The sequence below is a fragment of the Mirounga leonina genome, unplaced genomic scaffold (genome assembly GCF_011800145.1).
Source record: "Mirounga leonina isolate KUSES-001 unplaced genomic scaffold, KU_Mleo_1.0 Mir_94, whole genome shotgun sequence".
In the NCBI taxonomy this organism is placed as follows: Eukaryota; Metazoa; Chordata; class Mammalia; order Carnivora; family Phocidae; genus Mirounga; species Mirounga leonina.
The window spans coordinates 49,508,836-49,519,020 of NW_023270855.1; positions in this window are offsets into that span (position 1 = coordinate 49,508,836).

The following is a 10,185-nucleotide window of genomic DNA, read 5'->3' on the forward strand; positions in this document are numbered from 1 at the left end:
CAGCCACTGTGTGAATCACGAAAAAGCAGAGTCTTTGGGAGGTTTTAAGCAAGAACATGAGGTCACATGCACCAGCTCACGCGCCCTGCCAAGGGTACAAGATTGGAAGCAGAGGGCCTGTGGGGAGACCAGTGAGGCCGTCCAGGAGAAAACATATTGGACTGGATTAAGGGGGAGTCTGGGGGACAAGTGTGAATGGACAGCTTTGGGAACTGGGGTCGACAGGGCTGAGGGATGGACCAAGTGTGGGGAGTGAGGAACCAAGGAGGAAAGGTGGGGGTCCACTGGGGCAGGGTGAGTCGGAGCTACCTGTGGGGCGCTCCGGAGGAGGTGTTCAGAGAAGGGGTCATCAACATACGGTGACCAAAGCTACGCCTGGAGAGGAGGCATTTGGGAGGCATTTCACAAAGAGGACTGAAGAGGAGGAAGGACACCAGGAGAAAGTAGTGTCCTGAGGCCAAGGCAGAAGGGACCAAGGAGGGGCACCCGGGTGTCTCCATCGGCTAAGTGTCTGCCTTCAGCTCAGGTCATGATCCCAGGGTCCTGGGATCGAGCCCCACGTCGGGCTCCCTGCTCTGCTGGGAGTCTACTACTCCCTCTCCCTCTGCCTGTCACTCCCCCTGCTTGTGCTCTCTCTGTCAAATAAATAAATAAAATCTTCAAAAAAAAAAAAAAAAAGAAGACACCAAGGTCAAGGTGCTACACAGAGATGGAGGACAGTGATGACTGGGCAACTTGGTGTCAGTGGTGTGATCAGGCAGCTGCTGGAGAAGTCCCCGAGAGGGAAGGAAACGGACAGCCAATTCAGGGCAGCACCCTTCAGCAGAAGGCTCTGGCAAACCACAAATGTGAGCTGCCACACGTGTGATTTTAAAAACTTTTCGTAGCCACATCAAAAAAAAAAAAAGAGGAACAGGTGAAATATATTTAATAATATATTTAATATATATAAATAATATATTTAATAATATATTTCATCTCACCCAATAGATCCAAAATAGTATAATTTCAACATGTAATCAAATAAAAAATAATGAGATTGTTTACATTCTTTTTTTTTTTAAGTCATCTCTACAACCAACATGGGGCTCATACAACCCCGAGATCAAGAGTCGGGAGCTCCACCACCTACAGCCAGCCAGGCGCCCCTGTTTACATTCTTTAAGGAAAAAAAAATCCACACTTAAGACACATCTCTGTAGCCCCGTGTGACCAGTGGTAACCTCTCTGGAAGGCTCAGGTCTAGGCAAGACCCGATTTTGCCCACTTATGACTCACCTCTCTCACATCTCCCTAATCCCAGCCCTATTAGATCCTGTCTTTACTTAAAATGTTGATATTTTGGGGGCGCCTGGCTGGCTCAGTCAGTGGAGCTTCTGACTCCTGATCTCAGGGTTGTGGTTTCGAGCCCCACGTTGGGTGTAGAGATGACTTAAAAATAAAATCTTAAGGGGCGCCTGGGTGGCTCAGTCGGTTAAGCGTCTGCCTTTGGCTCAGGTCATGATCCCGGGGTCCTGGGATCGAGCCCCGCATCGGGCTTCCTGCTCTGTGGGAAGCCTGCTTCTCCCTCTCCCACTCCCCCTGCTTGTGTTCCCTCTCTCGCTGTGTCTCTCTCTGTCAAATAAATAAATAAAAATATTTTTTAAAAAAATCTTAAAAAAAATTAAATTGTTGATATTTTCTTCATCGTGGATTTTTCACATTAATTTTGATCTTCAAAAATATTGCACTCAAGGGCCACCTGCTGGCTCAGTCGATAGAGCATGTGACTCCTGATCTTGGGGTGGTGAGTTCAAGCCCCTCATTGGTGGTAGAGGTTACTTAAAAAAAAAATACTGCTTTCAAATCTTATTTAGTCTCCCCCACAAAACTTGTACAGAATATTCACAGCAGCGTTATTCATATCAGCCCCAAAGTGCAAACAACCCAAATGTCCATCCACCGATCAACGGATTAAAAAAATGTGATGTATCCCCACCACATAAAAAATCACCAAGTAGTGATACATGTTCTGACATGAAAAAGCCTTGAAAAGTGAGTGAAGCCAGTCCCGAGTGACATTGTAGGAGTCCATTCATACCTAGAGACAGAAAGTTGATTAGGGGGGCCAGGGGCTAGGGAGGGTGGAGGGGAAATGGGGGATGACCGCTGATGGGTACCGGGGTTTCTTTTTAGGGGGATGAAAATGTTTTAAAATTGATTGTAGTGGTGGGTGCACAATTCTGTGAATATACTAAAAACACCAAATTGTATACTTTAAATAGGACAATCGTAGGACACGTGAATTTTATCTCAATAAAGCTGTTATAGGGGCGGCTGGGTGGCTCAGATGGTTGGGCGTCTGCCTTTGGCTTGGGTCATGATCCCCAGGGTCCTGGGATGGAGCACCGCATTGGGCTCCTGGCTCGGCAAGGAGCCTGCTTCTCCCTCTCCCTCTGCTTCTCTCCCTGCTCATGCTTTCTCTCTCTCTGTATCTCTGTGTCTCAAATGAATAAATAAAATCTTAAAAAAAAAAAAAAGCTGTTATAAAAAATGTTTCGGGGCGCCTGGCTGGCTCAGTCAGTAGAGGATGTGACTCTTGATCTTGGGGTTGTACATTCAAGCCCCGCATTGGGTGTAGAGATGACTTAAAAATCTTAAAAAAAGAAAAAGTTTCATCTTGATTACTGAGTGTTTGCGTGACCCTGTGAATTCTGGGACCCAACCCTGCAGAGTGCCTCACTCTCCTTAGCCGGCAGGACCCTACTGCTCCTCCCACACCAAGCTCAAGGACAGCTAAGGTGGGGAGAAGGCCCCACGGTCGGCAAGGAGGGAGGCCTGCGCAGAGAGGTGGTAAAGCCAGGGAGACGTGGCCAGATGTGCCCACAGCACCCCTTTTCCTGCCAGAGGCCATGGGCTTCCCTGAGCTGCAGGTTCCCAAGCAGGCGAGGGCAAAGGGCAGGAATGCTGGCTCTTCCTGGGGTTTCCACAAAGCCTGAGTCCAAGGGCCCCTGCCTGCTGGCCTTACCAGACAGCCTGACTCCGTTTGTCCACTGTGTGCATGTGACCCACTGCTGTCCCCGGAGTGACTCAGGAGGCCTGGAAGCCCCTTGGGGCGGGGGGACACACCCAGCTGCCCACGGTGACTTCTCCACAGACATGGTGGAAACAGGCTGTGGCCTCCCGGGCCAGGCAGGGCTCCTGGGGGTAGCCCATCAGGGTCTTGGCCCCACATCCCAACCTCCAGAGGGCCTAAAGGACCGGAGGAGGGGGTGGGGAACTCTTCTCAAAGGGCCTTTGTGGGAGCGGCTGGGGGGGCTGCCGGGGGACCCCGCCCTGCGTGACTCACGCCTCATTGCTGGGCAGTGACTCACGCCCAGGCCCCCCTCTGGCCCGCCTGCAGCAGGTGCTGCCAGCTCCGGCCTCAGGATGGGGGCCTTTGCGTTCATGCCATCCTACCCCGGGCCTGGGACCCACACCCATTTCCATGGGCACCTGCCCTGCGCTGACCTCCTTGCCCTACCAGGAGGGCTCAAACCACTGAGAAAACGTCCTACACTCCCTCCCCTCCTTGGTAGGGGGCAGACCTCCGGTACTGAGGTGTCTCACTACCGAGTCATGGACCCTCGAGCCACTCGAGAGGTAGGGAATTCTTGCCACCTCCGTTTAAGACGGGGAAACTGAGGCTCCGTGAGATTATGGAGTTTGCCCAAAGACACAGGAGATCAAACCGAGTCGGGGCACACCACGACTGCTGCCCTGGAGTGTAACAGGGGAATGATAGCTGCCTCGTGCACCAGTGGAGGGTTACCGCATCCTGCAATGTCGCCTCCATTTTACCGGCGAGCAAACTGAGGCAACGAACGCACAAGTCACAGACCAAGAGTGAGAGGCTGGGTCAGGAATCGAACGGAACCCGAGAGCTGGGGCCTGGCTCCGCCGCTTCCCCGTGGGCCTCGGGCACCCACTTGGGGGCTGGGACGCCCCCGCCGCCGGGCCCCTCCAGCCGCGGGGACCGGCAGAGGCCGGGCCGCCCGCCAGGCTGCCGGGCGCGTTGCCCGGCCGCATCACGCCGCTGTGAGTCACCGCGCGCGCCGGCCCCGCCCCCCCGCGCTAACAAACAGCGCGTTGCCGGGCAACCGCCGCCGGGGCCCGCCCCGTCCGCCCGCGAGACCCCGGTTCGAGCCTCCCGCCGGGTGGAGGCTGCGCGCGGCTCCGGGACCTGTGGCCTCACCGAGATTAAGGACGCCGATCGGGCCTGCAGTCCCGGTGGGCGCAGACATGAGGGCTCAGGAGACAGCGGTGGTTCAGTGGGGGTCGGGGGACAGAGGGTGTGTCGCCGCAAGCCAGACGCTCCTTTGGTTCTCCGGAGGCGGTGCCGAGCTCAGGGGATGGCACCGTGCACTCGCCGTGGGGTGAGAAGAGCCCTGAGGAGCTGGGCCGGAGCTGTGACCAAGGGGTCGAAACCGTTTTTGTAGAGGGACTTAGGGTGCCTGCCTGGGGTTGGGGGATCAGGAGGGCTGTAGTGGGATAATTTGGCTTCTCCTCCTCCTCCCCGCCCCCCCCCCCCCCGGCCGTAAAGGGGCTAACATTTAATACATTCTGTGTTCCAAGCTGGTCTACACACGTGTGTACCTACGTATATTAACTAACTTAATGTTCACAATAGCCCTCTGACAGTTCACAGGTATTATTCCCGCTTTACAGGGGGGGAAACAGGCACAGAGGCACAATTCTTTGCCAGAGGATGCAGAGCTCCGAGTTTGAATCCAAGCGGGTGACGTGGGCTCCCATGGCTCTCTCCGCCAGGTGCGTGCGCCATCGTGGCCGTGGTCCTATCTGGGGGAGTCTGGAGCATGGGTATGAGCGCCAAGCCCACCTCGGAGTTTAGGTGGGACATGCAAGTGTGTGGTGGGGGCTGTCGACAAGACAGTGGAAGGCCTTGCCCTCCAGAAGCTGTACCAGGCTCTCTCCCAGACTGCCAGGCTATTTGAGGGCAGGGAGAAAGTTTCCAGAAGCCAGTTACCACTCCGCTCTGGCTCCCCAGGACCCCATCAAGCTGCCCACAGGACCCCGGAAGGGTGGGGAAAAGAGCAGGTACCAGCACCAGAGCAGGGGCGCGGCACGTGTGCCTCTCCCGCCCCCCTCACCTCCACTGGGAAGTAACCATCTGTCCTGAAAGGGATCACCTCTGCATCATTTAAGATAAATATTTTACTCAAACGATTGAATAAATCGCTCAAATGGTTAAGTGCGGAGACAAAAGAGTACAGGGTTCCTGGAGAGTCTAAAGTCAGAGGGTCATGGTGGGAGGTAAGAAAGGCTTCCCGGAAGAAGTAATGCCCTAGGCTCTGCAGGATGCTCCTGAGTGGGCAGGTGAGTGTGACCGGCTGGGGAGAAGTGGGGATCTGACAAGCAGGGCCTGTGATCAGAAGAGGTGGGGACCAGGGAGAAAGTTTTTGCAGGGGATGGTAGAGGGAAGATGTGATTTGATTGTCTCTGGAGAAGGGGTGGAAGGGGTAAGGGAAGAAGCAAAGGAGACGGGAGAGGTGTCTCTTGGGAGTGTTTTCAGGCCAGAGATGATGGTTGCCAGATTTAGCAAATAAAAATACAGGAGACCCAGTTGAATTTGATTTTCGGATGTAGAACAAGTAAATTATTTTTTAAGTATAAATATGTCCCAAGTATTGCATGGGACATAACATACGAAAAAAATGATTCCTTGTTTATCTGAAAATCAAATGTAACTGGGTGTCTTGTGTTTTATCTGGCAAGAATACTCGAAGGTCTCAAGCCCCCTACTCCCTGCCTCCCCAGGGATGGGGGAAAGAGAAGAGCTAATAATATTGAGCAAAAGCATTTCAAGGGGAACACTATTGTCCCATTTTACAGATGGGTAAACTGAGGCCCAGAGAGCTTTTGGTAAGTCGTCTATATAGTTGTGAGTGACCCCCCCCCCCCCCCCCCCCGCCTGGAAACCAGGCGTGTCGGTTGCAGTCCACCAGCAGGTTAGAGCTGGCACACCCCCTCCTCCACGGAGTTGGGGGACGGGGCCTGGGCACGAAGGTTCCCTCGGTTTCTGGTGGCCCGAAGGCCCCCTCCCGCAGCCCGGGATCTGTGCCACCCCCCCCCCCTTGCGCCCCTCCTCCCAGGACACCGAGGCAGTGGGAGGGACCGGAGGCGGCCTCAGGGGGGCTCCTCTCCCCGGCTGCGGCTCGGCCTCGCCCTCCTCCAGGCCGGGAGGAGCCGCCGTCTGCGCCCGCCGGCAGGGGGAGGGGGAGGGTTATTTTTACCTCCCTCCAGGCAGCCGGGGCGACAGGAAGTGAGCGCGCGGCCCGCCAGATGTGGGGAGCCAGGCAGCTGGGAGCAGCCACAGCTGGACTGGCGGCCGGCCGGGGTCGGGGCGGGGGGCGTGGGGAGGCGGGGTGTGCGGAAGGCGGATCCCAGGCCTCGGGTCCCCCCTTTGTTCCCCGCCGCCCTAGCCTCGCGTCCGAGGTCCCCCCCTTCACCCCCATCCCCCCGCTCCTCCCGGTGGTGGCTTCGCTGTCCCCCATCTGTGCGCCGGTGCCCTCGCTGCTCACGGGCTCTCGGGTCCCGGGCGGGAGGGGGGCGGGGACCCTGCTCCCCGCCGTGGGGACCCCCGGGTCCCAGCGGAGTGAGGGGTGGGAGGGGGAGACGGCCCCTCGTCGGCCCCTCGTCGGCCCCGCCTGCCACCGCCATTGTTTACCCGTCGGCTGCCTCCTAGGAAACTTAACCCGCCCGCGGTAATTTTATTTGGGAACTTCGGCCAGTTGCCATAGCAACCCCCAGTGACGTCAGAGGGGCTGGGGCCCGAAATCCCCGGGAAAGGGGGGGATGGGATGACGGGGGAGACCCCCAGGAGGGCCCCTCCTTAACCCTGCTCCTGCCAGGCCCCAGGCAGAGGGGAGAAGGCAGCCAGATGTGACAACTCTTGGGCGCCCCCATTCTGGCGCGGTGCCAAGTGAGGGTGGCAGGCCAGGCCCTGATGTCATCCGGTGCTGGGTGGGTGGTGAGTCAGTCCTCGGATGGGGGCTGGGCCGGGCCTGGGGGCTATTCCCGTCTGGCTCACCCCTCCAGTGCCCCGGAGCAACACCCAGACCCTGCCCTAGGGATTTCAGGCGCCAGGCTGGGGGGGTCCCCACAGGTCCCTGGGGGCTTCTCCTTCTCTGAACTCTAGGTGGGTAGGCAAGAGCTTTCCTGGTGCTCCCCCACGGGTCTAGGGTGGGCTGAATGGAAGGGTTAGCGGCAGTGAATTGGGGCCACCTCATAATGTCCTTCTCTGGATGTGGGGAATGGCCGGAGCCCCAGTGAGGGGGCAGGTGGTGGGATCCCTGCTCACTCCGTAACACCGCCTGTCACCAGGGCGATGGGAGGCCAGGGCCCAGACTGGCAAGGAGGAGCGCGCGCGCCAGGGGGGCTGGGCTGGGAGGAGCCACCCTAACCACAGTGACGTGGGACTTCCTCGGCAGGGCCTGTTTGATGTCTCTGTGTGCAGCGTTGCCATGGGGCCCGGCAGGCAGCCCTGCGTGTGAGCTGGGGTGACCTACAGGGCGGCTGGGTCTGCCAGGGTCCCTTGACCCAGCGCCCCCATCCCAGGCCTACATGACTGCGAAGACCTGGTACACCTCTGCGCACATGCTTATCCAACTTTGACCCACCCCAGGCCCTGGGCCAGGACATTTATTCTCATCTCCTCTCAGAGCCTTGTGACAACTGCAAACTGCACATTTTCGAGATAAAGAAACTGAGGTTCAGAGAAGTGTGATCGTTTGGCCAAAGATAGTCAGCTAGAAAGTCGGGGAGCAAGCATTTGAAACTCAGATCTTCTCCCACTCTGCTCCGCTCCTCCCTCCGTCACGCTGGTCTCCTCATTGTTTCTCAAATCCGCCAGGCATGTTCCTGCCTCGCACAGGCTGTTCCCTCCACCTTGGACTTTTCCTCCAGATGTCTGCATGGCTCCTCCTTCACCTCCTACCAGTCTTTGTTCAAATGTCACCTCCTCCTCATTTTTTTTTTTAAAGATTTTATTTATTTATTTGACAGAGACAGACCCAGAGAGAGAGGGAACACAAGCAGGGGAAGTGGGAGAGGGAGAAGCAGGCTTCCCGCTGAGCAGGGAGCCCGATGTGGGGCTTGACCCCAGGACCCTGGGGTCATGACCTGAGCTGAAGGCAGACGCTTAGCGACTGAGCCAGCCAGGTGCCCCTCACCTCCTCCTCATGCAGCCTTTCCTGACCCGGCCCCCACCGGCTCCATCCTCATCTCCTTTGCCGCCTTCTGTTCTCCCTTAACACCTAGCACCCAACACACAGTATATCTTTATACTCATCTCTCTGTTTTTGTTTGTGTTTATTTCCCCTACAGATGTCAGCCCCATAAGGGCAAAGATTTTTTTCTGGCTTGTTCTCTGCTGTGTCCCCAGTGCCCAGAACAGTGCCTCGCACACAGCAGGCACTCAATGAATGTTTGAAGAATAAACAAATGGGCGTGTGTGATCCCTGTGCCACTTGACCACTTAACCTGGCCTCACCCTGGCCCTGTACCCCTACCCCTCCCTGTCATGACAAAGGATCCGCTGGCCAGTTTGGAGAGCTCCTATCCCTGTTGGCTGCTATCCCTGGGTAAATTGGTCAGCCCAGGACCAGGGCATGTGGGGTAAACGTCGGGGGATCCAGAGGGAGGGCTGGTGGCACTGGGAGGTCCCTCCAAGCTTGTGCTGAAGGATGCTTAGTGAGCTGGGGTGGTTTGAGCCACGTGCAGGTAATGGCGTTTCCAGGGCCGTGGCACAGGTATCCCTGGAGGACAGCGTGGAGGAGGCATTTCTCCTAAATGTGTGCCCAACCGGATTACTGACAGGAGAGGGATGGTTCTGGATGGGAGGTCTTGTTCTGGGGTCTGAAGGAAGCATTCTGGAGGGGCAGCGTGGAGGGGATGCCCTGTAGTAATTTGGTCGCTTTCTATTTCTGCAATGACAAGCCTGTGTGTGTGTGAGACCCTGGACCCTGAGGACTCCATTCCCCTGTTTGTAGCTGCTCAGGAGGCCATGTGGCAAGTGCCCCACCCTTCTCTGGGCCCCGCCTTGAGTTGGGGAATTCTGTGCCACCCCAAATCTTCCCCCAGGGCCCCACAGGCTGCTCTGCCCCCTCCTGCCCCAACCTGCCAGATCCTGCAGCTTGGGCCAGCCTGCCCCTTGGGCCCCACAGAGAAGAAAGACCCAGGAACCCCCCAGGCTGGGTCCCATGGGATGGTAGCTAGGTGTGGCTTTCACCCGCCTCTCCCCATCCTACTAAGATCCAAGGTGGGGAGCCTGCTGAGCTGAACCAAGGAAATGAAGGACTCTGGAGGAATTCTGGGGTGCGAGGTGACCCAGAGGCATCCAACGAGCCCCTCTGGTCCCCTGCCTGGGCCTGCTGCTGGGTTCCCCACTCCCCAGCATTACTCTTACTGCCCAGGAGGAGGGTGGTGAAGAATCTGACCCCCAGCCCCAATTATATGACTTCAGAAATGTCGGGAGTGGGTGGAGAAAAACAGTCCCCCAAAGCAATGCCCACACAGGTCTGAGAAGGGTCCTTTGGCTCCAGAACCCCACCCGCTGTGGTGGTGGTGGTCTGGCGGCCTGCAGCTCCTGTCCCATCTTGTAGAGGGCAAAGTGGCAGTCAGGCATGCCCAAGGAGGCTGTCTTGGCGGCAGAGGGCACCCCGCCCCTCCTTTGCTTAGTTTTGTTCCTGGCCCCCCACCTGGGCACAAGGCCAGGCCCCAAGGCAGGGCCCCGTCCTGGGGAACAATGCAGCCGTGTTTCTCCGGGTGGAGGGGAGGTCGGTGGAGGATGTGGTGGGACAGACGCAGGCAGGGAGGGAGGGAGGGATCCAGGGACGGACTCTATCCCAGGGATACTCCAGGAGCTGGGGAGTTTCCCAGAGCCCCTGGGTAGGGCGGGGGGGCCGCGATGCTGGGAAGCCAAAGTGGGGAGGGAACCTTGATCCAGGACTGGGGGCAGAGTCTTGAACAGCAGCAGGAGAGGGTTGGGTGGGATAAAAGGAGGGACTTCCTGGGTTTGAAGAAGACACTGTGGAAGAACTGGAAGTGGGTATTGGTGTTTGGCAGGAACCCAGAATACCCAGGCCCATTGGCAGGAACCCAGGATACCCAGGCCCATTGGCAGGAACCCAGGATACCCAGGCCCAT